We start from the raw sequence: 27,244 nt of genomic DNA on the forward strand, positions 1-27,244 counted from the left end.
CTGGATGTTGAGTTAAACGCTGGCTGGTCTATGTTTCGATTTAAATGCATTGACAGGCAGAGACATTTCCGATTTACGAGCAGTTCAGGTTGTGAACAGTTCTCAGTAAAGGAATGCTGTCGTAACCCGGAGAGGTCCTGCACACAGGAAATTGGCAAGGGCATTGTGTGGCCACTAATTCCAATGTTGGGAAGCATGGAGCAAGGGCTCGGTCTCTTGGATATGGTGGCAGCTCGATGGCGCAGCGGTAGGTGTTGCTGCATTACAGCGCTTACAGCACCAGAGACCCGGGTTCGATCCAGGCTACAGGTGTATGTACGGAGTTTGTAAATTCTCCCCGTGACCACGTGGGTTTTCTCCGTGGATTTGCGGTTTCCTCCCACACTCCAAAGACTTACAGGTTTGTAGGTTCATTGGCTTGGTATAAATGTCAAATTGTCCCTGGTGTGTGTTAATGTGCGGGGATCGCTGGTCGGCGTGGACTCGGTGGGCCGAAGGGCCTGTTTTTCACGCTGTATCGCTAAACCATAAACTTAACTTGGCAAAGGAGAGATTGAAGGAAGTAGAAGTTCTTGACAATCAGCTTCCCCCATTCTCAGCAGCAAAGAAAGAGTGTGAAAATTAAGACTAGTCCAAGACAGATTTTAATTGCGGGACACATTCCCAGGACAGACAGATGGCCATTTCAGACAGAGCTGGGATGCAATCACTTTATAGAGGGATTGAAAATCCATAGGATTCTGTTGACCAGAGTTCTGTTTAGGCTCAGAGATTGTGTATATTCAAAGACAAGATTATTTTTTGAGATCAGGGGGCTTTGAACACAATGGGTAAGTGTGGATGATGTGGAACGTTAGCCCTCTTGAGAATGTAAAGGCAAAACAGATTTAATGCTGAGTGGCCCATCCTTACTCCCATCCTTACCCCCATTCCTGGTAGAGAGGTGTAAGGAAGGTTGGGTGCAGCAGGAAAAGGAGGTGGAAGAAAGACAGATGGAGATTCTGAAGCCCTTGGGAAAGAGTCCATCGTCCATTTCTGGGAATATCGGGAAATGGAAATCAGAATCATGGGAATGTTGGCCTTAAGGGAAATGAATACAGCTGCTGAGGGCTGGATAGGATGGAATGACTTAGATACAAGGAACTGCAGGTGCTAGCATATCAAGAAAGACACAAAGTGCTGGGGTAATTCAGCGGGGCCAGGCAGCATCTGTGGAGAACATGGGTCGGCTATGTTACAGATTGAGAGGCTTCTACAGATCGTGTTCTCCACAGATGCTGCCTGACCCATGAGTTACTCCAGCATTTTGTGTAATTTTAAGATGGTGGGAGCACCGCCAGGTACAGACCACGCACACAGACTTTACAATCCAAGATTAAAACAAACTGCAGATGTTGGAAATTTGAAATAACCACGGAAAATGCTGGAAAAGTTCAGCAGACCAGACAGCATCTGTGGGTAGAGACACAGAGTGAACGTCCCTTCCCTATCTCGACAATCATTCGGTTTCGAGCAGTTTGTGTTGAGTTCGTTCGACTGGGTCGCAGTTAAGTGCGCACGGTTGCAACTTATTCCCACAGGCGGTCGTGTGGCTCCGCCAGGAATCCTGCCTCACATGCTGGTCTGTCTCTGCGCCTCTCACATCTTTCTGGGGAAAAGAAGAAATCGCAGCCAACAACCCGGCAGTAGGTGGAGCTCCGCCTTTGAGCAAATCCTGGCCAAACATTTAACGAGGCGGGGGGGGGAGGCTGCCAGAAAATGGCAGTGTGTGAGACCTCCTCTCCCCAAGGGCAGGGAGACTGGCTGCCAAGGCTAGATGAGCCCCCTCGCTATAAAGGAGACAGCCCGCACACCGGGACTCTCAGCACTCGCTGCTCCCTCCACAGGCAACTCTCGCCGAGCGCATTTGCATTTCACAAGGGAACCGGTACCTCTCATTTCACCAGCTGATATCAACTGATTTAAAGAGATACTCCTGGGCAGGTGAGTACATCACGATTTTTGTTGTTGCTACAGAACTATCCAAGTGCATTTTACCCACAACTTGTTGGAATTATTCTCCGTTTTACATCTGATGAATTAATGAGTAATATCTGTTTACGATTTCTTGTTTGATTCTAGATGCAATGCGTGCAGTGCGCATTGTGTTTTCGCGTGTTAGAACTGAACTTTTACAAAAAAAAAAAAAAATCCATATCGGGAATAGAGAGGAAATTTAGTGATTGTTTCAGATTTCATTTTTGACGGGTCGTGGCTGAATTGCAGAAGAGTCGGGGAGAGAAACGGAGCAGAGTGACCTGTTGAAACAAATTTCAACAATAATATTCCTCGAAGATAGACACAATGCTGGAGTAACTCAGCGGGACAGGCAGCATCTCTGGAGTGAAAGGATGGGCGATGTTTCGGGTCGAGACCCCTCATAATATTCCCCAATTTAAGTACCACGGAAGATAATTTGAATCTACTATATTTCTAAATTATTGAATTCCGTAACTTGCTAACTTTCATGCCTTGATGCCCGGAGCTGGTAAATTTTATTACGACGCGGGGCACATATCTATCTATCTATACCAGATTTTTCTCGCCTGTTTTGCAGCGGTGATCGGATCAAACTGCGCAAAGATTATAACCAAAGGTTAAATATAAGAAATTAGGAATATAAGCATTAGAAGAAAAAAAAATTATAATCAAAAAGTCTGAACTAAAAGCAGATATACCGCAAACACGCAGTGCCTCAGGCAACATCTGTGGAGGCAAAAACCTGTTACGGTGTCGGTTCCCAACGACTGTCCCGCATCCGAGACATTAAAGCGCTTCTCTCCTCACAGACGCTGGCCGACACGATGAGTGTTCCTAGTATTTCCCGTTATTTTTGTTCCATCAGAAATCTGATATGTTTACTGAACGGAATATGTTAAAGTCTCCCAGCGTATTCTCCCTGTCCTCGCCTCCACTATTCGTTCCGTCCCCCACTTGCTATCGCCACCCTCTCTCTCCCCCCCCCCTTCCATCCCCCCCTCTCTCTCTCTCTATCCCCCCCCCCCCCTCGCTCCTCTCTCCCCCCCCCCCCAACCATCAACTATCTCACTTCATTAACTCCCGGTCACTCCCTCCAACCCTTTCTCGCCTCCTCTCCCATCGCCCTCTATCTCCTCTCAACTCATTCTTCTAGCCCTCTCCCCTCTCCCCAATCCCCCCCCCCCACTCCCACCCCCCTCTACTCCCCACCGCACACCATCCTCCTCCCCACTCTCCCCCCTTCACTCTCTCACCCCTCCCCTATTGTTCTCTCCTCCTCCCCACCTTCCCTCCTTTACTCTCCCCTATGCTGTCCATGCTCCACTCTCCTTTCTCATTCCCCTTCTCCGTTGCCCACTCCACCCTCTCTTCTCTCTACTGCCCCCCACTCTCTCCTCTTCCTTCTGTCTTTCCTCCTTTTCCTCTATTCCTTCCCACCTGCTGCTCACACTCTCTCCTCCATTTATGTACATAAATCTGATCCATATGATTCATATGATTATTATCTGATTCATACATCTTTTCATAAGGTCATGAGTGATAGGAATTAGGCCATTTGACTCATCATGTCTCCTCCGCCATTCAACCATGGCTGATCTATCTCTTTCTCCTAACCCCATTCCCCTGCCTTCTCCCCATAACCCCTGACACCCATACTAATCAAGAATCCATCTATCTCACCCTCTTCCCTCCCCCTTCTTCCTTTTGTACTCTTTCCTCTCCTCTCTCTCCTCTTCCGATCTCGTCTCCCTCTGCCCCTCTTGTGTTTTCTCCTCTCTCCTGTCCCCCCTTCTCTGCCTATTCCCCTTCTCCCTTTCCCCTAACCCTCCCCCCTGCCCTCCCTTCCCCCCCCATCTGACATCAAGCTGACATCCAGGAAAAGCTGATGGAACCAGAGGCTGAGGAGAGTGGCACCTGAGTCTCCAACCTCCTTTACCAGATGTAAAGATGGTGAAAGGGAAGTGATATCGGGCGCAATAGAGGGGAAAGAAATTGAGGTCAGGAAAGAATTAGGTGATGGTAGGTGAAAGAAGTAGCGTTCCCTAACCCTAACCCATCACCTCATCTTTACCGTGGACATCCAGTATCTTTCCACTTCATTCCCATCCGCGAATAGAGACCCAATGGATTCATCTCAACTAATATTCTCTGCTCGGTGGAACATTGGTTCAGTTGAACACTTTGCTCCAAATATACCCCGGTAGCACTCCAAAAATTCTTTCTCCCCTTCATCAATAAATGCATTGGAACTGCGTCCATGCAGATCCAATTTGTGAATTGTATCTATTTCATTACCAATTTCCACCCTTTCCACAAGTTTAATTGGACCATCTTTGACCAAAGGCATGAACATGGGTGGTGCTGTCTTTGTGGAGTTTGCATGGGTACCTGGACGTGGCGTCAAAGGACAATAAGCCGAAGCAAAGAAGTCAATGCCAAATAGCCGAATGGAAACAAAGCCGAAATGGCGACGAACCGAAATGGTGGGATGCTACAAGCCAACTAACCGAATGCCGCACTGCCGAAAAGTCAAATAACGGACATGACGTCTCTGAGGGGCGGGACTTGTCAGCGATTGTTCCAGACACCCACGTCCATCACATCACTGGCCGGTGGAGATGGGAAGGTGGGGGTCATTTTCCCACACAAGCCATTATTTGACTTTTCGTCAGAGCGGCCATTCGGTGAGTTTGCTTTTAGGCCACGCAGCCTTTCGGTTATTTGGCGTTTCGGCTTCGTTTCCATTCGGCTATCTGGCTTCGACTTCTTTGCTTTGGCTTCTTCGATGCCACATCCGCTACGGTTTGTATATTCTTCCCATGACGGCATGGGTTTTCTTCGGATTCCTCCCACACTCCAAAGACGTACAGGTTTGGCGGTTAATTGGCTTTCTATGAATATATATTATCCATAGTGTGTGTAGGATAGTGTTAATGTGCGGGGACCGCTGGTCGGCGCGGACTCGGTGGGTCTGTTTCCGCGCTGTATCTCTAAACTAAACTAAACTAATCTCAGTAAATTGAATTGCCCAAGTTCATCTGCTCATTACCCACCTCTCTCCCAACCCCCCACCAACTATTCCCACCACCACCCCTCCCTCTGGGTCTATACTTCCCTACCTACCTACCTACCTTCCTTTCTCATCAGATTCCACCATCTACAGCCCTTTGTCTTCTCCTTTGTTTTCACCTCCAGCCTTTGAATCTATCTCCACCCTTTCTTTCCGCAATCTGACTCACCTGCCAACTTCTCAGTCTGAAGATGGGTCTCGACCCAAAATGTCACCCATTCCTTCTCCCCAGAGATGCTGCCTGTCCCACTGAGTTACTCCAGCATTTAGTGTCTATCTTCAGTTTAAACCAACATCTGCAGTTGCTTTGTACACATTTAATCGGTCAATTATTCTCATTATAATCAGCCAAGATCATATTGATTAGCCATGATCATATGCAGGCTCGAAGGGCCGAATGGCCTACTCCTGCACCTATTTTCTATGTTTCTATGTTTTAAGGTGGAGCCACCTATCACATTGCCAGTTATTGCCCCTACCCCTTCCCCTCACCTCTGTCTACCAGCTCTCTCCTCTCTATTCCAGTTTTCAAGAATGTTCCTGACCCTAAGCGGCATCTGTATGTTTTCCTCCACAAATGTCGCCTCTCCTGCTCAGTTCCTTGAGTAACGTTTACCATGGGGTGGAACACAAAAGCTATTTGAAGTAGTATTTAGCACAAGTGAAGCTGTGTACACTTTCAATTATTGCTTTTCAGTAGCGGCTAAGATGCATTAAAATTAACAGATAATTTAAGGGATAATTACCAGCTTAAACTTCTTCTGTAGTGTGTTTAATGTGTGATGAATGTGCAAGTTCAGCAAAGCCTAATGATAATTTGAAGTGTTAGGGTGAGCCTACCTGTCTGATGCAATAGCAGAGAGCAACACGAGTGCCACAGCAGTGTCTGGAGATCACAGTTTATGCCACGGATTCCCAAGACTGTGTAGCCAGTTTTTGCGATCATTAGCGTACCTTGTTTCCAGCAAGATTTGATCCCACACGAAGAAATATAGGAAGTTCTTAAAGTGCAGCAGTGATCTCATGGGCTGGAAATTCTGCTGCGATGCTTCCTCAGAGCGGTGCCTTCCCTACGAATAGAACCTCTGCCGTCTGACAGGCAGATTTCCAATGATATCCACACAGTGCGGAGAAGAGGTGGAGAGAGGGGCAGAATGGGGAGAGGGGCAGAATGTAGAGAGGGTCAGAATGGGAAGAGGGGCCCAACCTGTCCATGCCAACTTAGATGCCCATCTAAGCAAATCCCATTTGCCTGTGTTTGACATATCCTTGTAATCATTTCCTATCCATGTACATAGAAACATAGAAATAGGTGCAGGAGCAGGCCATTCGGCCCTTCGAGCCTGCACCGCCATTCAATATGATCATGGCCGATCATCCAACTCAGTATCCCGTACCTGCCTTCTCTCCATACCCTCTGATCCCCTTAGCTACAAGGGCCACATCTAACTCCCTCTTAAATATAGCCAATGAACTGGCCTCAACTACCCTCTGTGGCAGAGAGTTCCAGAGATTCACCACTCTCTGTGTGAAAAAAGTTCTTTTCATCTCGGTTTTACAGGATTTCCCCCTTATCCTTAAGCTGTGACCCCTTGTCCTGGACTTCCCCAACATCGGGAGCAATCTTCCTGCATCTAGCCTGTCCAACCCCTTAAGAATTTTGTAAGTTTCTATAAGATCCCCTCTCAATCAATCAGATCCTAAAATCTAGTCAGTCAGTATAACAGAGACAACAAAATGCATCTAGAGCGTATAAACCAGTCTTCCAGTCTTTCATCATAAGACAGTCCTGACATCCCAGGAATCAGTCTGGTGAACCTTCTCTGCACCTGTGCAAATGTCTTTTAAATGTTATTATTGTACTTGCCTCAACCACTGTTTGGAAATGTGTGCCATATACCCACCCTTGTGTGAAAAGGTTGCCCCTCTGGTACCTATTAAATTTAGTTTAGAGATACAGCGCGGAAACAGGCCCTTCTGCCCACTGAGTCTGCGCCGACCAGAGATCCCCGTACACAAGCATTATCCAAAATACTAGGGACAATTTACAGATTTTACCGAAGCCAATTAACCTTCAAATCTGTACATATTTGGAGCATGGGAGGAAACCAGAGCACCCGGAGAAAACCCACGTGGTCACGGGGATAACAGTGAACAATGAACAATCTTTCATCTCTCACCTTAAACCCATGCCCTTTAGTTCTTGATTCCTCGTCTTTAAGTTTTGGGTTCCTCCTTCATTTTGGTCAATCTGTCATTAGACTGTGTTTGATGTCTGCATCCTTCTGATGGTTTTCGACCCAAAACGTCACCCATTCCTTCTCTCCAGAGATGCTGCCGGTCCCGCTGAGTTACTGCAGCTTTTTTGTGTCTTCCTTCTGACTCTCTGTGGATTTTGGGACGACTAATTATTACAATCGAGCGGCTGTAATGAGATTAATAGCTAATTTCAAAGCCTTGCCGTCTGCCGTGTCAAAACCTGAAAAAGCACCCAGTGTAATTGCCACCACTCAGACGGAGGTGAAACATAGCAAACCATTAAACTGTCAACTGCAAATGATGAATAATAGGTTACCGAAGTAATCCAAGGGCAGGTTACATTGCAGAATTCTCAACCACAATTGGTACCTGAATTAAAGCCTATAAATAGCTTCTGTGAAGAATTAAATGATTCAAGTCAAGTCGAGTTTATTGTCCCTTGCACAAGGACGGTACTTGTACAATGAAAAACTTGCTTGCTGCAGCATCACGGGTGTATAGACTCAGACAGACGCACATAACAATAAATTGTACTTTAATCCAACGTAAAACCTTTGCAAGAACACCTACAATTTTGCAAGACCCCACATTAAACTTTTCCCTGAAAAATAATATTAGAGGGTCAGTTTCTTCCCAGCTGTTATCAGGCAACTGAATCATCCTACCAACAACTAGAGAACAGTGCTGAACTACTATCTACCTCATTGGAGACCATCGGACTGTTTTTGATCAGACTTTCCAGGCTTTATCTTGCATCAAACATTATTCAGGTTATTCTCTTAATCATGTATCTTATATACTGATGGCTTGATTGTAATCATGTATTGTCTTTCTGCTGACTGGTTAGCGCGCAACAAAAGCTTTTCACTGTACCTTGGTGCACCTGACAAAAGGTAAACTCAAACTAAACTCAAACAGAGGGTTGGATTGGATAATTTGGTTAACATAGTTGCATCAACCTCCGGGTGGTTGAATACCATCACTCCTACTCTGGGCATTGGCATTGTTCAATGAAGTTGCTTAGTAGGTGACAGACAGTCCTTTTAGGTTTAAGTCAAAGATCCAGAGCAGAGGTTTACTCAGGAGCCCAGAATAGAAGCAGTCAGGAGCCGAGGTGCCACTTACTTTTGAATTGGAGGAGAAGCAGACCCCTTCTGGGTCTTGGCTGTGGGCTGTTGCATGAGAACATATCATGAGAGGAACCCAACACTATGGACCCCTTGAAGGGGTGAAGTGAATTGGCCATTGTGCTGTTGGCTCTGGCTCCACTGAGTGTTACGTTCACCCATGTACGCATGGCTTCTCACAGTGCAAATGGAGTTAAGACCACTGGTGGGGTTATACTAACATGGAAAAATATTTGGAGGGCAGGAAAGAAAGATGGAATAAACAAGTCATTTTCACATCAGCAGGCACTTCATAGTGGGGCGCTAATGTTGCACCCCCCCCCCCCCCCCCAGCTATTTACTTTACATAGTTATTATTGCAGATGAAAGGACAGGTTGTTATGGAGCGAAGTTTTCTGCCGGCAGCAAGCTAATTGGGAAAATCAGCTGTGAGGGTACAGAGAACCGGCTAAGGTATGCAGACAGGCAAGCACGTCGGGAGAAAGGTGTGAGATGAAATATAATGTGGGAGGATGTGAGGTCATTCATTTTGCTAGGACTAATAATAATTTAGAATATTTTTAAATAGAGAGAAACTGGTAAATGCAAGTAGTTAGGGTGGCAAATGATACATCCGTTACTGAATGAGTTGGAAAACTAGAGGAGGGAAGTCTGGTTGAAGATGCCCAGGGTTTTGATGAGACCACACATGGACTAAATGGTCCAGTTTTGAGCTCCTTGCCCGAGCATGGATAAATTGACCTTGGAGAATGGAGGATGAGCCTCTGTTGCCAGTTCTGGTGTGTAGAAATGTGTAGGCAAGTGCAGATCTAGTCATGATCCAATTTTTTTCTGGCACATGGGAGGTTGAGGGGAGACTTGATAGAAGTATATAAAATAATGAGAGGCGTAGATAGGATAGCAGTCAGTACTTTTTCCCCAGGGTGGAAAAGTCCAACATTAGAGGGCATAGCTATAAGGTAAGAGGGTAAAATTTATTGGAGATGCGCAGAGCAGGTTATTTGCACAGAGAGTGGTGGAGGCCTGGAATGCATAGCCAGGGGTGTTGGTGTGCCAGATACGACAGTGGGGTTTAAGAGACTTTTAGATAGGCGCATGAAAGCACAGGGAATAGAGGGATAGGGATTATGTACGTACATGCTGATGATATCGGTTTAACTTGGCATCATGTTTGGCACAAAGATTGTGAGCCGAAGGGCCTGTTCCTGTGCTGTGCTGTTATATATACTAATTAAATCATGGGCTAGGTTTGTGTGGGCCATTTGACCCCCTTCTATTTCTGTTTCAAACGTTCTTGTGGCTCTTGGGTTGCCTGGGTAGTCTCTGTGTTGTGATTGTGAAAGTGTAAGCGTTTGACCAGATATCCAATGAAGATGGATGCAGATGGAATGTCTGGATGCAGGAAGAAATATAAAGAAGACAGGGACACTTGCATTCATGGAATGTTTTTCAGAACATTGGTTGGTTAGAGTGCGCTTTCCAAAGAATAATGTATTTTGAAAACATCTTTACTGTTTTAACGTAGAAAGCCACTTTAGTCAATTTGCCCGAACCACAACATTTTCCTTTGTGATGTTCTTGAGGGGAAATGTTGGCTGAGGCGATAGACTTTGAGCAGAGGATTCATGTTGGAAACTAAATGAGATAAAGTGCAGGCTGATGTCCCAGTGGAGCAAGGAGGGAGAGCCACACTCTCAGAGGTGCTGTCTTTTTGAAGAAGTGCTAATCCAAGTTTCTCCCTGCTCTTGAGTCTCCTAAAGATCTTTTGGAATTTCATCACTGTGGTAAACGTGGCAGACAATCCGCACGTCGCAAGCTCTGGTAGGACAAGAATATGTTTTAAAAAAAAACAATCATTCAAGTAATAACTAATTTTAGTCAGAGTACCATGGAAAATTAAAATAGAAAATGCTGGAAAATCAGTATATCAGGAGAGAGAAGCAGGGTGGCGCAGCAGTAGAGTTGTGCCTTACAGCGACAGAGACGCGGGTTCAATCCTGACTGCGGGGTGCTGTCTAGGCAGAGTTTGTACGTTCTCCCCGTGACCTGCGTGGGTTTTCCCCAGGTGCTCTGGTTTCCTCCCACACTCCAAAGACGTACAGGTTTGTGGTTTAATTGGCTTTGGTTAAAAATTGTAAATGCACAGGTGTGTTGGATGGTGCTCGTATATGGGGGATTGTTGGTCGATACAGACTCGATGGGCCAAAGGGCCTGTTTCAGCACTGTATCACTAAACTAAACTAAACTCTCATTTTAGCTGGAACACTATGGAAAATCAAAACAGAAAATATTGGAAAACGCAGCAGGCCAGGAGTGAGAATCAGAAGCAACATTTCAGTTTGCTCCGCAGACGCTGCCTTCCCTGCTGTGTATTATCTTTTTTTTTGGGATGAGTGAGTTGTTCCATGAGGAAAATGAGTGGAATAGTAATATCAGTTTTGATTTCTAGTGTCTAGAACGTTTACTTCCAACCATGATATAATCCCAAGCTCACCTTCAAAGTGACACCATAGGATCTGTTACGTTCACCTGAACGACCTCTGTGTATCTCAATGTATCTCAGCAGTGCAGCTGACACTCAGCAATGTGCTGGAGACCTGTGACATCGACATCAACGCATCCTTCCTTGACAAGCTCAATGTGCACTATGCACGTTTGAGCAGAAGGTCGGTGGGATGGTTCTGGCCGAGGGTACACCCGTACCCATGGTCACTGCGGTGGATGTCGGATCGGCCTTCCTGAGAGTGAATCCGCGGGAAGAATCTGGAGTCGCCAACCCTGTCCAGCGGACTGCGTGGACCAGCTTGCAGGACTATTTGACAGACATCTTTAACGTCATCCTACTCCAATCGAGGTTCCTGTCCACGTTAAGGAGACCACTATCATCCTGGTGCTAAAGGCACAGAAGGTTGAGTGCTTTAATGACCGCCCTGACATCCACCATCATGAAGTGTATCGAGTGGCTGATCTTGATGCACAGCAATGCCGTCCTCCCAGACAGTCTTGTTCTACTGCAATTCAACCTCCCGTCACGACAGTTCCATGGCAGACCCCATCTCCCTGGCCCAACACTCATCTCTGGAACAACTGGATTACAAGGTCATCCACATCATACTCTTATTTGTTGGCTATAGCTCCACCTTCAGCACTATAATTCCAACTAAACCCCGTCTGCAAACTCCTGGACCAAGGATTCGGCACCCCACACTGCAAGTGTATGCTCGACTTCCTGGCCCATAGACTGCAGATAGAACAAGCACTGGGATAATTCTCAACTCCGGTGGCTTGCAAAGCCGCATCCAAGCACCTTATGATACTCCCAATGCACTCAATACTGTGCGGCCAAATTCAAGTCTAACTTGAAGTTTGCAGATGGCACGACTGTAGTGGGCAGATCGCAAACGATGATTAAAAGGTGTACAGGAAGGAGAGAGAGAGATAGCTGAGTAGTGCGGTGTGAAGATACCAACTTCTGTCTGAATGTCAGTAAAATAATGAAGTGAGTCATAGGCTTCAGGAAGTGGGGTGGGGTACATTTTCCGGTCTGCATCAGTGGTGCTGAAATAGAGAAGATTGAAAGCTTCAAGTTCTATTGTGTAAATACCACAAATAATTTGTTTTGGTGCGACCATATTGATGGTACAGTTAAGAAAGCACGCCAAACCCTCTACTTCTTCAGAAGGTAAGGGAAATTCCGCATGTCTCCGATGACACTTACTAATCTCTAAGATGCACCATAAAGTGCATCTTATTCAGATGCATTACAGCTTGGTATGGCAACCGCTCTGCCCAAGACTGCAAACGATTGCACAGTTGTGAATGTAGGCCAGTTGAACACGCAGACCAGCCTTCACCCATCGACTCCATCTATACTTCATACTGGCTCGGCAAAGCATCCAACGTAATCACGGACCTGGTCGCAGGTCTTGACTTGAACTTGACTTGACTTGACTCTCGTCTCCCCTCTCCCATCGGGCAGGAGATACAAAAGTTCAAAAGCTCGTTCCATCAGATTCAAGAACAATTCCTTCCCCACTGTTATCAGACTCTTGAACAGACCTGTTATGTGCGAGGGATGAATTCCCAATCTTCCGACCATCTTCATTGCAGCCATAGCCCTTTTTAAAAACCCTGCACTTTCTCTGCAGCTTTACTTCACACTCTGTTTTTTTCCCCTTTTGGCACTACCTGTTGTACTCATGCATGTCATGATTTGCCAGACGAGCGTGTAAAACAACGTTTATCGCTGTATCTTGATACACGTGACAATATAGAATCAATACCAAGAGGAGGAGGAAAGACAACAACAAATGGAGAGGACGCAACAAAAATTGGTTGAGAGAGTGAGAGACACAGCACAATCTTCACTAAGCCACTGTTAACATGTTAATGTTAAATTGGAAATTGCAGAGAATTGTAGATGCAGCCCAGACCATCATACAAACCAACCTCCCTTCCATTGACTCCATATACACCAGTTACCACCTTAATCAAGGATGTGTCACATCCTGGCCACTCCCTCTTCTCCTCTCTCCCATCAGACTAGAGGTATAGAAGTGTGAAAACACACATTCAGAGTGGGTTTCTACCCAGCTGTTATCAGGCAACTGATCCGACCGACAACTAGAGAGCAGTCCTGAGCCACTCTCTACGTCATTGGAAATACTCGGTCTATCTTTATTTACATTTTACTGGACTTTATCTTGCACTAAATGTCATTCACATTATTCCCTTTATCATGTCTTTGTGTACTGTGGACGGCTCGATTGTAATCACATATTGCCTTTCCACTTGACTGGTTAGTATGCAACAAAAATTTCACTGTACCTTGTTACACTTGACAATAAACTAAACTTAAACTCAAACTAAAATTCCAAAAGTACTGCTGATGTGCTGATCTTTATATCCTAGTATTAGTAGTAGATATTAGTAGTAGTTTAGTGTAGTGGCTTCACAGGCTTCAGTAGGTGAAGGCAGTGGAGGCTAATTCACAGGATGTTTTCACGAGAGAGTTTGATATACCGTACCTCTTAGGACTAATGGATTCAAGGGATATGGAGAGAAAGCAGGAACGGGGTGCTGATTTTGGATGATTAGTCATGATCATGTTGAATGGCGGTGCTGGTTCGAAGGGCCAAATGGCCAACTCCTGCACCTATTTTCTCTGTTTCTAGTCTGTTAATGCTGTGCTGCTTTTTTCAGTGCATTTGCCACATCCTTGACATTTCCACATTAAAAGATTGCTCAGCTGTGTTTATCCTTGCTGTGAAACAGGATTTTGAAGCAACTTCAGAAACTCCTCGCTCCCCCACAACCCCCGGCCTCCCCAATGCCCCAGGAAACCCCCACAGCTTTGTGCGAGACCTCCGGCTCACTTCCTGTGTCTGATCTTTTTATTTCCCAGCCTTTCCCCCGACCCTTCATTGAGGCACCTTAATTATTCTCCTGAACGATCCGCACATTAGTGGCAGTACAGTGGTCCTGCACAATTACAATCGCGAGTTCAATTTGTAACATTCCCAACGTGCCAAAGGAAGATTCAATTTGAAAACAGCCAAAGTTGCTCAACAGGAATTATTTAGGTCAGTCCTGAAACCCTTTGTTTCTGCTCTGAAAGCCAAATTCTTTGTGTATGTCTGTGAGGACGAACTGTTATTCTAAAGAAGAGACTATAAACACATAACTGCACCACAGAGTCACGAACTCAACCTCTGCTCTGCTTTCAGGCTGATCCCGAATGTTTTTATTGCTCTGAATCTGAGGCCGGTCACCAGTTGCTTCACAGATCGTCAACACACCCCTTGGAATACAGGAGGACTGCCGGTTATAGACTAGAGAAGTAAGTGATTCTTTTCCCTCATTCATTGTAATGAAGTGTGCATTATAACCAGGTTGTGTAGGCTGGTGCCAGCTGAGTGGCAATGCTTCCTTGTTAAGATATGCGTCATTATTCTCTTCTCAGTCACTCAACTCCTTTCCCTTTCCTCTGAGACCATCTGCTCTCAGCTGTCTGCCAACGCGGAGATAAACCATCTGCTTGAGGTGTTGGAATAACTCTCCCAAGAGTTTTTACAGGACTCCCCTTTGCTATTTCTACAGAGCGCTGGGCCTTACGCAACTTACTGCCCAGTCTGCTCCACACAGATTGCTTCCGTTGGTTACCATTCACTGCACTTTGCTCTTTTCCATCTTCTTCTGAGAGGGCGTGAGGGGACTTCAGGCAGCAGTAGATGTTGTTGAGAAGGTGCCATTCATGACTCTGTTACAGACTGCTGTGGTGGAAGTCCCATTCAGGTGACCTCTGCTCAAACATCTCAGTTCACGACCAAAGGGTTTTCATCAGTGCCTGCGGTCCCAGTTATTTTGGAAAATATGCTAAAGCAAAGCCTTGTCTATTCCTGTCAAGGGAAGGGTCCCGGCCCAAAGCATTACCTATCCATGGTCTCCAGAGATGCTGCCAGACATGCTGAGTTACTCCAGTGGGCGGCACGGTGATGGTACGGAGTCTGTACATTTTCCCTGTGACCGCGTGGGTTTTCTCCGGGTGCTCCAGTTTCCTCCCAAAGGCGTACAGGTTCGCTAAGTTGTAAAACTGGACACGCAGGAAACATGTTCCCAATGTTGGGGGAGTCCAGAACCACGGGGCATAGTTTAAGAATAAGCGGTAAGCCATTTTCACACTGAGTTGTGAGTGTGTGGAATTCTCTACCTCGGAGGGCGGTGGAGGCTGGTTCACTGGATGCTTTCAAGAGAAGGTTAGATAGAGCTCTTAGGGATAGCAGAGTTAAGGGATATGGAGAGAAGGCTGGAACGGGGTACTGATTGTGGATGATCAGCCATGGGCTGAATGGCTTACTCCTGCACCTATTGTCTATTGTCTATAAATTAAACTACGTAGATAGAGAGATCCAAAGATCAGTGCAGCAGTCCTTCAGCAGTGGGTTGGACTATCAGTTTAGAATAGCGTTTAGAATGACTGTCTCCTAATCAGAATATTAATGATGAAACATTCTGTGACATTTAACGAATTTCATATCAACTAAATTATGACTTCCCTGTTACGATAACTCTCCAGGAAATGGTCTCTTATGTCCTCTTTGAACATAATTGAACACACTGGCAACAGTTTCCTGACTCTGCATTACACTCGATTCAATGTACTTATCTAAACTCCGACACCTGGCACTGTACCCTCTGCTCCACATGTGATATATTCAAGGCTTTGCAAAGCTGAAATAACATTTCTTCTCTCTGTACTTGTGCCCTCGGAGAAACAAAGTCTTAACACTCGCATATTTGATTTTTATTCCCCCCTCTTCCTGTGACTTTTTGTGAACAGATTATTTCAACCCCAGCAAAGCCTCTCCACAGTTTACGCCTCCCTTCACACCGATTACTATGTCACCAGTCCTGCATCGTTGGCAAACGTGGGCACGTGACTGCTGATTGTGCTCGCTGCATTTCAAATTGAGGAGAGCAAATGACTCAAGTCCCATGCAGATGGTGGTGGAACGGCAGTTCTTCCCAACTCTGAAGCCTATACATCACCGTAGACGTACCCATGGTTACAAATGAAGCTGACAGCAATTGATTGTCAGTTAAAATATAAATTGATATCTCAGCCTGTTCGAGTTGCATCATCTTGAGTGGGTCTTCTCAAACAACTGTCACGAGGCAGTGCAAACATATGTATTTTACTGAATTTGTAATTCTTATTTAATTACTATTGATGTTTCGTACCATATGCATCCTCATTCCTCAGAGACAATGGTTGAGAGTTAAAGACATCTTTTGAAGAGCACTTTCTCCTTTCTTTCTTCACAAGTTTTCATTAAAGTTTGACCGCCTGTGAAGCATTAGTCATGATAGATAAAGGGGGACATGTAGAATGAATGATTGACCGACCCAGTCTATGGTTCTATTGCGGCCATGATCTGGGAATCCTATTTCCTCTCCAGGGCATTCAATGGCATCTCCCCAATGCACGGAGTTCCTAATATGCAACACTAATGAGGAGGAATTTGCAAAAACAGCAAGGCAGAGATGTCATGCAGATAAAATTGGATCTCGTCAATACGAGTAAGATTAAAGTAGCAACCAAATTGAATTTAATGCAATTTGGGGGTAATCTGGTAAATATCCATGCTTGAATGAAGGTGGTCTTGTTCAGGTAGCACAGGAATATGGCCAGTTGTTTAACCTGTACCTCTTTTAACATCCCGAAATGGTAGAAAGTAAAGCCAGGGGTTCATATTATCCTTGGTAGGCGTTGGTGCTCTAACGAATTTTACATAGAACTTGCTGCCTTATTTACCCAAATTAATATTGACTGCTTTATGTCTTTCACTCCATTACTTGCACGGATAAATCAACCAGCAATTGTGCAAAATGTAACCACTTGTGCAAAATGTAACCACTTGTAAGCTAGTCACAGCTCAAAGGTGTTTATCGCAGACTATGCCTTTCCTCGCAGAGGCATGGCAATGCGATACAAAATTGAAATATAAGATTTAGGACATGGTCAAACAAGACTCTCTTATTGCAGCATATCTCTGATTATCTAGCATCCATTTTTTCAGAGATGCAACATGGAAACAGGCTCTTCGGCTCACCGGGTCCACGTCGACCAATGATCACCCACACACTAGTTCTATTCCGCACGCAAGGGACAATTTACAGAAGCCAATTAACCAACAAACACGCAGGTCATAGGAATGTGAAAGAAAGCGGAACACACACAGACACAGGGAGAGCGTGCAAATTCTGTATAGACAGCACTCGAGGATAGGATTGAACCCAGAGTCTCTGGTGCTGTAAGGCAGTGAATCTACCACCGCGTCACTGTGCTGCCCTGGACGGCAATCGTTCAGAAATCCTGATGATCCGATATCCGATTCACTTATTAGTCCAGCACGTTAGCCAAAGGTCTGGAGTGCAGCAGATACTGGGGTTTTAATCTGTTTTCTTCCATCAATTATCTTAGAAACATAGAAACAAAGAAACATAGAAAATAGGCGCAGGAGTAAGCCATTCGGCCCTTCGAGCCAGCACCGCTATTCAATTTGATCGTGGCATCATCCAAAATCACTACCCCGTTCCTGCTTTCTCCCCATATCTCTTGATTCCGTTGGACCTAAGAACTAAATCTAACTCTCTCTTGAATTCTTCAATCATGAGGTCATTGAACCTTGTGCATTTTGTGCTTCCCTGATTTTTCCTGCACTTTATTGAAATTCAAAGCTAACCTGAGCTGAGCAGTCACACCAACCTGAACTCTCTGAATTTTACAGCCTCTTGCGGCATCATAAATCACTGAGGTTTAATCTTTGGTGTTTGAACTCCATTGAAAATGCCCAATAATTCACATCTGTGCCATAAAACACTCTCCTGCTTGGCAATGAGGCCAAATAACTTTGAGGTCTCCATTGTGCTGGACCACACAATTAAATGGCTCCATGCTTAAGTGTGTTACTACTGATTCCTGCAAGTACTGGGGCTAAATGTTACATTGCAAGGTGAACACTAACGACAAGGGAAAGATCCTCTGTCTTCTTGTTGAACTACATAGGTTATTATTGTATGATTATTGTTTGTTATTTTTGTGTGTATGTATGCATGTGTGTGTGTATGTGTGTGTATATATATATATGATCTATATATATGTGTATTTGTGAGTATGTATATATTTACATACACCGAACTTTTTTTCCCTGTCGTTTATTATATTGTTTAAAGTGTACTTTGTTTACATATTCTGTTGTGCTGCTGCTAGTAAGAATTTCATTGTTCTATCTGGGACATATGACAATAAACCACTCGTGACTCGTGACTCTCTTGTCCAGATCTCTGGGTGGCATGATGGTGCAGCTGATGGAGCTGCTGCCTCTCCGGGCCAGAGCTCTCTGTGACCGTGTGTGTTTCCTCCGGGTGCTCCCGTTTCCCCCCCCCCCACATCCCAAAGTGGGCAGGGAAGTTAATTAGCTCCTGTAAATTGCCCCTGGTGTTCAGTGAGTGGTAACATCTGAGGGGGAGCTGACAGGACTGTGGGAGTAATAAAATGTGTGATTGATGGTCGCCATGGATTTAATGGGCTGAAGTGTCTATGTTGATGCAGTGTGTATCCATGAGCTCGATGAGCAATCGGTACTCAGATGATATATTCAATAATTAACGATTATTCTCCAGATCCCCAGTAGTTTGGGGAAGCTCCAGCATTGGTTTTGGTTTACATGTTTTGTTTGTAATACGTACTAATACCCCCTCTCTCCAATTGTCTGCATCTCCGACACCCTGTGCTTATTTCTACTAGACATTATCCATTGCACTCCAGATTTCTAAGTGCATCTTATCAAGCCCCATTATTGAATGTTCATGAGTTAATGCATGAATAAATGAATTAAAGAATAAATGAGTGATACTTTATTAATATAATCGCATATGACATGTCACTGTGAGATTCTTTGTTTCACATACACATGGTATGCAAAGAGTGGCCACATAGAGGGCACTCACAATGTTACAAAGTATTCCATTTAGTCCCCAATGGTCCCCCTTTGTTCTTGGCACCCCCCCCCCCCCCCCCCCCCCCCCCCCCCCCCCCCCCCATCCCCCCCCCCCCCCCCCCCCTCCCCCCCCCCCCCCCCCCCTCCTCCCCCCCCCCCCCCCCCCCCCCCCCCCCTCCCCCCAATGCCAGGTTCTGCTTTGTTCTCTCTTTTTCTCCCTTTGTTCTGTCTGTACTCATTATTTTTCGGTCAGGTATGCATCGGTCCCTGACGTTAAGTGCAGGCCAACATATCATGTGGTTCTGATTGAAATTTGTTTCACCAGAGTTAAGACATTTTTAAGTGTGGAGAGACTGTCATAAATCCTCTGAGTAATCCAAGAAAAGCACAACGTTTTCATAACATTTATATCAGCCGCATAAATGGAGAGGCAGGGAGAAGGTGATGATAGATTAACAGCTCTTCAATTTGCGGTTTAACGCAGCATTTGATGCGGCTTCATGTTTGCCAGCTCAATAATTAGCATAGTTGCAATACATAAACCATTGTGCGAACATTTTTGAAACGGCGCAGTGTGATCCGATGGAATATAAATGCTAATCTTTATTTTATCATCACAGCCGAGAAGCAGAGACTGATAGAGGGTACCTTGAGGCCATTCAGATCATTGACTCTTTGAAAGAGCTGCTTAATCAATCTCACCCCTCTATGCCCACCCCATCACCCCATCAAACTCTTAACCCACCCAAACAATCCCACTCTCCCTTCTGTTTCCCCACTACAGATGGGGTCCTACTTTTACCTCATTGCCTTGTAAATAGTTTTTATTCAATACTGGTCCAATTACTTTTTGAATGTTATGGGTTGAATCTGCTTTCATGTGTCATCCTGTCAGGTCATGCGCTCAAGATCATTCCAGCTGTTGTGTAAAATAATGTATCTTTATCTTTGCTCAATGTTCTTAAATCTGTGCCTGAATCGCGAGTGGAAACTGTCTTCTAATTAACACCATCAAAACAGCTCAACGTACCTTTCCTCGTGCCCACCTTTGGGAGCCGGAGCTCACCTATTCCCATGGCAACTCTCGTCTCTTCTTATCAGTGATACTCCCTTGAACAGCATTCTCCGTCTTAAACTGCCTCAGCCCGATGGCCTCCGCAACTTGCTTTGTCTGTACGGAGTTTGTACGTTCTCCCCATGACCTGCATGGATTTTCTCTGAGATCTTCAGTTTCCTCCCACACACCAAAGACATACAGGTATGTAGGTAAATTGGCTTGGTATAAGTGTAAATTGTCCCTGGTGTGTAGGATAGTGTTCATGTGCAGGGATCGCTGGTTGGTGCGGACCAAATGTGTCGAAGGGCCTGTTTCCGCACTGTATCTCGTAACTAAACTAAACTAAACCTATCTGCCACATTCAACCTTTCACGAAAGGCTGAGAACACAAGACCAGGGAGATTATGGGTGACGTTTTGGGTCGAGACCCTTCTTCAGACTGAGCATCAGGGGAGAAGGAGGCATAGAGATATGGAAGGGTAAGGTGTGAAAATGAGCGATCAAAGGGGACAAAGCTTATGGAAAACTTAGAATGGATCATTGTTATGTGAGGGGAAGGTGACAACGAGGCATACAATCATTGAAATTTAAGCAGGTGGCCAGTAAAACTAGTCGGAGAAATAGGATTGGGGAGGAGGTGGAGAGAGAGGGAAAGCATAGGTTACTTGAAGTTAGAGAAATCAATATTCATACCGCTGGGGTGTAAGCGGCACAAGTGAAATATGAGGTGCTGTTTCTCCAATTTGCATTGGGCCTCACTCTGACAGTGGCGGAGGCCCAGGACAGAAAGGTCAGTGTGGGAATGGGAGGGGGAGTTAAAGTGTTTAGCAACTGGGATATCACGAAGGTCTGGGTGGACTGAACGGAGGTGATCAGCGAAATAATCGCCGAGCCTGTGCTTAGTCTCGCCGATATATAGGAATTCACACCTGGAACAGCGGATGCAGTAAATGAGATTGGAGGAGGTGCAAGTGCCTCACCTGAAAGGACTGTCGGGGTCCTTGGAGGTAGACGAGGGGGGAGGTATAGGGACAGATGTTGTATCTCCTGCGGTTGTGGTACCTGAGGAGTGGGTGGTTTGGGTGGGAAGGGATGATTTAACCAGGGAGTTGCGGAGAGACTGTCTTTTGATCAGTTAACTACATATTTTGCTTTGTGCCATAATAATTTCCCATATGCAATCATGTTAGTACGACATTTCACTCTTGCACATGAATCAGGATAAGGTCAGTTATATGGTGCTGCTTCTGTGCATGTAACTGAATTTCATATCAGCTGCCTGCCATGTAACTTATCCTCCGGGACAACCTGTCCTTTTCCCTATCTTCTTTCCCAGGGGCCAGTTGCACCATTACTTGCCAAGGTCACCTGCTGTTGCCATGGAACAAAGCTGCGACTGCTGGTTCTCTCCAGCGGGGTTCCAGCAGCAGAGTTTTCATTCCATGGGATCCGTACCTTGCCTTCCCTCCCACAGCGTAATCTTCATTCTGTTCCTCATGTTTCACATCGCTCTCACTATCTCTCGACTCTTGCGTGCTGGCCCCAGAAGAGGACCGAACAGAACAACGTTTTTTACTGTGCCTGCGATAATCATAAGCCTAAACCGAAGCTTTAGCTATTTTACAGCTTATAATACGACTCACCCCCTCCATGACACACTGGTCAACCTGAGGAGTACCTTCAGCCACAGACTGGTTCCACCAAGACGCAGTACGGAACACCACAGGAGATTATTTTCCCAATGTGGCTATCAAATTGTGCAACTCCTCCCCCTTCTATCATGGGGTAGACTGACTCCCCCCCCCCCCCCCCCCCCCCCCACTCCAAACCTTGCACATCCCCGATCCTTTTCACTCGTCACTTTAATTTCATGTTTCATGTACCGTGTGTTTTATGACTATTGGCAGACTAATTTCCCTCCTGGGATAAATAACGTACTGTCGTATCGTATCGTATCATCCGATACAATTGACCCACCCTTTTCCACTTGCTAATCTAACTATATTTGGCACTCTTTCAAGTTGCTCTGTGTTTTGTACTTGTACTTGTACTTGGCTTGATGGTACTCATGTACAGTATTATCTGACTGGATAGCTTGCAAACAAAAGATTTTCACTGTGAAAAATAAGACACAAAGTGACGGAGTAACTCAATGGGCCAGGTAACATCTCTGGAGAACGTGGCTAGCTGACATTGCGGATTGGGGCCCTTCTTCAGTCTGAGAAACATCACCGATCCATGTTCACCAGAGATGCTGGCTGAGCCACTGAGTTACTCCAGCGCTTTCAGTCTTTTGTGTAAACCAGCGTCTGCAGTTCCTTGTATCCAGCTTTGTAAGGAAAGGAATTTCACCGTGTTAACAATGTACATATGTGCCAATCAAAACACTATGGACTACTGAGCTTTTCACTGTACCTCGGTACAAGTGACAATAATAAACCTCAACCTAAATTCTAACCCTCTGTCATCAAATTAGCCTCGTATAGCAGGTAAAGCTTCAAGAAAGGACTGGACAAATTAATTATTAAAACCTTTTACTCTTATTAAAATATTGTAGGAGTAATAGTTAAAATATTCAAATACAAAACTACATTTACCTGAGTGGGAGAAGATTTTTACCACTGAAGATAAATAATTGCTACATTTTGGAGATGGACACACAATGTTGGAGTAACCCAATGGTTCAGGCATCATCTCTGAGGAAAAGGAATAGGTGATGTTTTGTTTGGGCAGGGAGCATAGGAGGCAGGGAGCATAGGATGCAGAGGAGTGACCACATAGAGGTTACACAATTATAAGGGCTAAGATAAGTTGGATGGCCATAAACATTTTCCCAGGGTAGATGAGTCTAAAACTAAAAAGCTTCAGTTTAAGTTGAGAGGGGAAGATTTAAAAAGCATCTGAAAGACAAGTATTTTATACAGAGGGTAGTGGGTATAACTGGCAGAGAAAATGATAGAGGATGTGGGTACAATTACAACCGTTAATATAGATTTAGACAGCTACATGAAGATATATGGGTCAAATGCAGGCAAATGGGACTCGTTTTAATTCTTAAAAACATGTTTAGAACCATCTGAGAAAGGCATTTTGTCAACATGGATAAGTTGGGCCAAAGGGCCTGTACCCGTGCTGTACTTATTATAACTCTAGTTTCAAAATTACGCAAAGGTCATCTTTGTTCAATTGATTGAGAAAAATGTTTGCCTTTATTTTTCCTCTGAGTTTAACGTTCAGTAAAGTTGATTAAAGAAACAGACTGAGATGTCACTTTGCAGTCAAATTACATTTTTCTAAAGCCAGTTATTTGTTCCACATTGTGGCCCATCAGTCAAAAATGGATCCCTAGACAAATTCTGGTGATGGATTCAAATTCTAAGTAACACATGTTTAGAAACAATGCCACTGAGCTATAAAAAAAATAGAGTCATCTGTTATATTATGGGTAATTGAACCTGGAATAGTTTGCGAACAAAGGTAATGATTTGTGTAAGGTGGAATTCATTGCCACGGAAAGCTGTGGAGGCCAAGTTAATGGATATTTTTTAAGGCAGAGATAGATAGATTCTTGATTAGTACGGGCGTCAGGGGTTATGGGGAGAAGGCAGGAGAATGGGTTAAGAGGGAGAGATCGATCAGCCATGATTGAATGGTGGTGTGGACGTGAAGGCCTAATTCTGCTCCTATCACTTATGAATTAACTTAAAGAATTCGGTGTGATTCTAGAAAATGAGAGATTCAGAGAAAGTAGGTTTAAGGAGTAGTGACAAGTGACTGTTTGTTGAACTATCAGTCAGAAGTTAATGGATTTTCAGTTCTAATCCATTGAGCACGACTATTGTAGAATAATGCAGAGCCTCTAGTACTGGAAGGCTGTGGCATTGTTGGAAGTGCCACGCTGGCCTTTGGATGAAATGAAGGATCACAAAGCACTATTTCAAAGTAGAGTAAAGTTGTTCTCTCTGCTCTCCATCTCAATATATATTTTTGAGTCACATCACCAAAGTAGTTCTCCTGTCCTGAATCACATAATTCTTTGTTGGAACGTACCTTGGATAAATTGATGCCCCATTTCCTACAGTTCAACAGTGATTACACTCCTAACAAACTTAATTGGACACTAAATACTTGTTAACCCAGCCAAAGGTTTTGACTGTATAAATGCAAGCGCTTAAGTGTTTACTAATGCCTTCATATCATGTCTCAGTGATACCAGCAGGTTACATTGATGCATGTTTACAGCCAGCTGCTTGTTTTGATCTCACGAAGCGTTGGATGGGACCTGTCCAGCAGCTCAAACAACATCATCTGTGACAACACTTCAAATTCAAGTACAGGTGTCACTGCCTACGATTCCTAGGAGCCCGATTTAATGAATGGCCCAGTTTATGCTGTGATCTGGTGCTGAAACTCCCTTTTGTGGCTGAGTCTATTCACTGTTTAGTGTGGCCTGTGTCAAACTGACAAACTTGAGGGAGTTTGCGGGTCTGGGTGGCTCTAAACTCAGTTAAACTCGCCCGGGCATCAAAAGAAAGGAAAGATGGATTGGTTAGCAACTGTAATGTTTCGACAGCTGGCCAAGTTACTTCACTGCATACGTGCCTTTTAAGTGTTGCCATGGAAATGGTTGAATGTCACTCTGACCTCTCGGACCAGCTTCATTCCTGTGGTGGAAAGTTTAATACCTACCATTTTAATTTACGGGATATATTGTGGGTTGATGTTATCAGGCAATTTTAACTGCGGCCTGAGCAGCAAAGCTTTCCCATCAAGGGGAGAGGCAATCAGGCCTTGCTGCTATCATGAGGCTGTTTGTGAAGGGCCTGGAGAAGCAGTGGTGCAGTTCTAAGCCCCTGCAGAGAAAGGCTGAGCATGTTGTCTCCCCTCTATCTACACTCTCGTGCTTCCACTGGCCTGATATTACCAGGCAGCTGATAGTCCTTTCAATTTGTATTGGTTTCTTCTGGAATTAGTAAGTGCAAGCATGCTGGAGGGGAGGGGGGGGGGGGGGGGGGGGGGGGGGGGGGGGGGGGGGGCAGGGGGTTTAAATTATCTCTGGGCTGCTTTTCTGAACAAATGGATGAACTGCATACTTATTGGTCAGATTTCCAGAGTTAGCACAAGATTTCCAATAAGACATCCAGCCAGTATGTTCAGCGGCACAGTGGTGGTGACCTGGGTTCAATTCTGTCCTTGAGTGCTGTCTATGTGGGGTTTGCACGTTCTCCCTGTGACCGCAAGGGTTTCCTCCGGGTGCTGCGGTTTTCTCCCACATCGCAAAGACGTGCAGGTTTGTAGGTTCATTGGTTCTGTAAATTGGTCCTAGTGTGTAGGATAGAACTCGTGTGCTGGTTGGTATGGACTCAGTGGGCTGAAGGCTTATTTCTACACTGTATCTGTAAACTAAACTATATTAAACAGACTGATGAACAGACTGTGTGCTAAGGTAAGTGAACAGAGCCCAATATTCAAAAGAGGACCACTTGGGTACCATCAGATGTCTTCTAAAACGGGATGACATTGTCACTATTGCCAAAACACCCAGTTAAAGTGATACGGTTATTTGGAGAATAAAGAAGTTGATCGTGATATGGCAGGCAAGATTACCTGGGATTCAGGTGGTCACAGAGTGAGTCCTTTGACTGAAGGCCACCTACAACTGTGAAATGCCTTAATTTCTAAATAGTTAATTAATTAACAAAGGCATTAATTAGCTAATTGTGTGTGCAGTTTGTAACGTTTGCTCTCCTGACTGACAGGTTGTTCAAAAGTGAAGACTATTTAGTTTAGGTTTATGTGTAGAGAAGAAAGCAGCATGGAAACAGGCCCTTCAGCCCACTGAGTCCGTGCCGACCGTGATTACTGCACTATCTGACACACTAGGGACAATTTACAATTATACCAAGCCAATTAGCCTACAAACCTGTATGTCTTTGGAGTGTGGGAGGAAACCGGAGCACCCGGAGAAAACCCAAGCAGGTCATGGGGAGAACGTATAAACTCCATACAGACAGCACTCGTAGTCGGGATCGAACCTGGGTCTCTGACGAAGTAAGGCAGCAACTCTACCGCCGTGCTGCCCGGTGTGGGTAAGTAATTGTAAATGGATGTAGTTTGAAAGTTTGTCAACTAATGCTGTGTTTTTGTCGTGAGTGGAATCAGTGCCATCAGCTGTGAGCTCGGAGAACTGATATGGTTGCAGTGAACTTTGCCAATCCCCCTGGTGCCAAATCCCTTCCAATGGTGAGTCAGCATTGGGAGTGGGCGTAGTTGGCATGGCTGGGGAGACCAAGCAGTTGGGTTGCACCAGCCGATTTATCCAGATAGTGACAGGGTTCATCATCCTTGTCCCCTGGACCTGTTCCCCAGTCACTGAAGGCAATGTCATAGTCATGACCAATAGCTGTAAAGTGACTGAGGTGAGAACTGCTGATATAAAGTGTTACTACTCTGGCAACTAATCATAATCTAAGCAGAGAGAGAGGATTTACTTTGTTCAGAAGCCTGAGAATAGAGGGGTCGAAGCTGCAGCTGAGTTTGGTGGCGCACACTTTCAAGCTTCTGTGACGTTTGTCCGACGGGGGCAGAAGAAGGGAAAATTGGGGTGGGAAAGATCTTTGAATATGTCGGCTTGCTTTCCAAAGGCAGCATGAAGTGTAGATGGTCTCAAAGGTGGGGAGTCTAGCCTGTGAGATGTACTGAGCGACATCCACATGACCAATGATGATGTACCTATAATGAGGAGATGAGGAGGAATTTGTTTGGTCAGAGAGTGGTGAATCTATGGAACTCATTGCCACAGACGGCTATGGAGGCCAAGTCAATGGATATGTTTAAGGCGGAGATTGATAGATTTTTGATGAATGAGGGAAGGCAGGAGAATGGTGTTGAGAGGGAAAGATAGATCAGCCACGATTGAATGGTGGAGAAGACTTGATGGGCCGAATGGCCTAATTCCGCTCCTATAATTTATGAACCTATGACGATGAAAGAACAACGGGTGCCATTGTCCCAGTCCACAACATTGTCGAAAAGCAGGTCAGGTTTGTCCTTCTGGCAGGAGAAATGGAAGACTTGAGATATGCCATTCGAGAAGCATTGCCATAATACATGCAGCTGATGGCATGACCTCCAGCCATGATGTAAAAGTAGCGGAGGGAATGAAAGTGAGTGGAGAGGACCGAATACTTACAGTAGCTTGCTACCAATT

General features: G+C 45.1%; 1 protein-coding gene across 3 annotated transcripts in view; it reads left to right on the forward strand.

Annotated features, from left to right (window-relative positions):
- The first annotated feature begins 1,677 nt into the window (after positions 1 to 1,677).
- alpl (alkaline phosphatase, biomineralization associated) overlaps positions 1,678 to 27,244 on the forward strand; it is a 61,175-nt gene continuing 35,608 nt past the window's right edge. The window contains exons 1-2 of one of the 3 annotated variants that reach the window (XM_055659436.1): positions 1,678 to 1,983; positions 14,202 to 14,314. The gene's annotated coding sequence lies outside the window, so the exon portion shown is untranslated. Of the gene's footprint in view, positions 1,984 to 12,134; positions 12,158 to 14,201; positions 14,315 to 27,244 lie in introns of those variants that run through there. The other 2 variants (XM_055659438.1, XM_055659437.1) reach the window with 2 other exon arrangements.

Source organism: Leucoraja erinacea, chromosome 30, assembly GCF_028641065.1.
Source record: "Leucoraja erinacea ecotype New England chromosome 30, Leri_hhj_1, whole genome shotgun sequence".
Classification (NCBI taxonomy): domain Eukaryota; kingdom Metazoa; phylum Chordata; class Chondrichthyes; order Rajiformes; family Rajidae; genus Leucoraja; species Leucoraja erinaceus.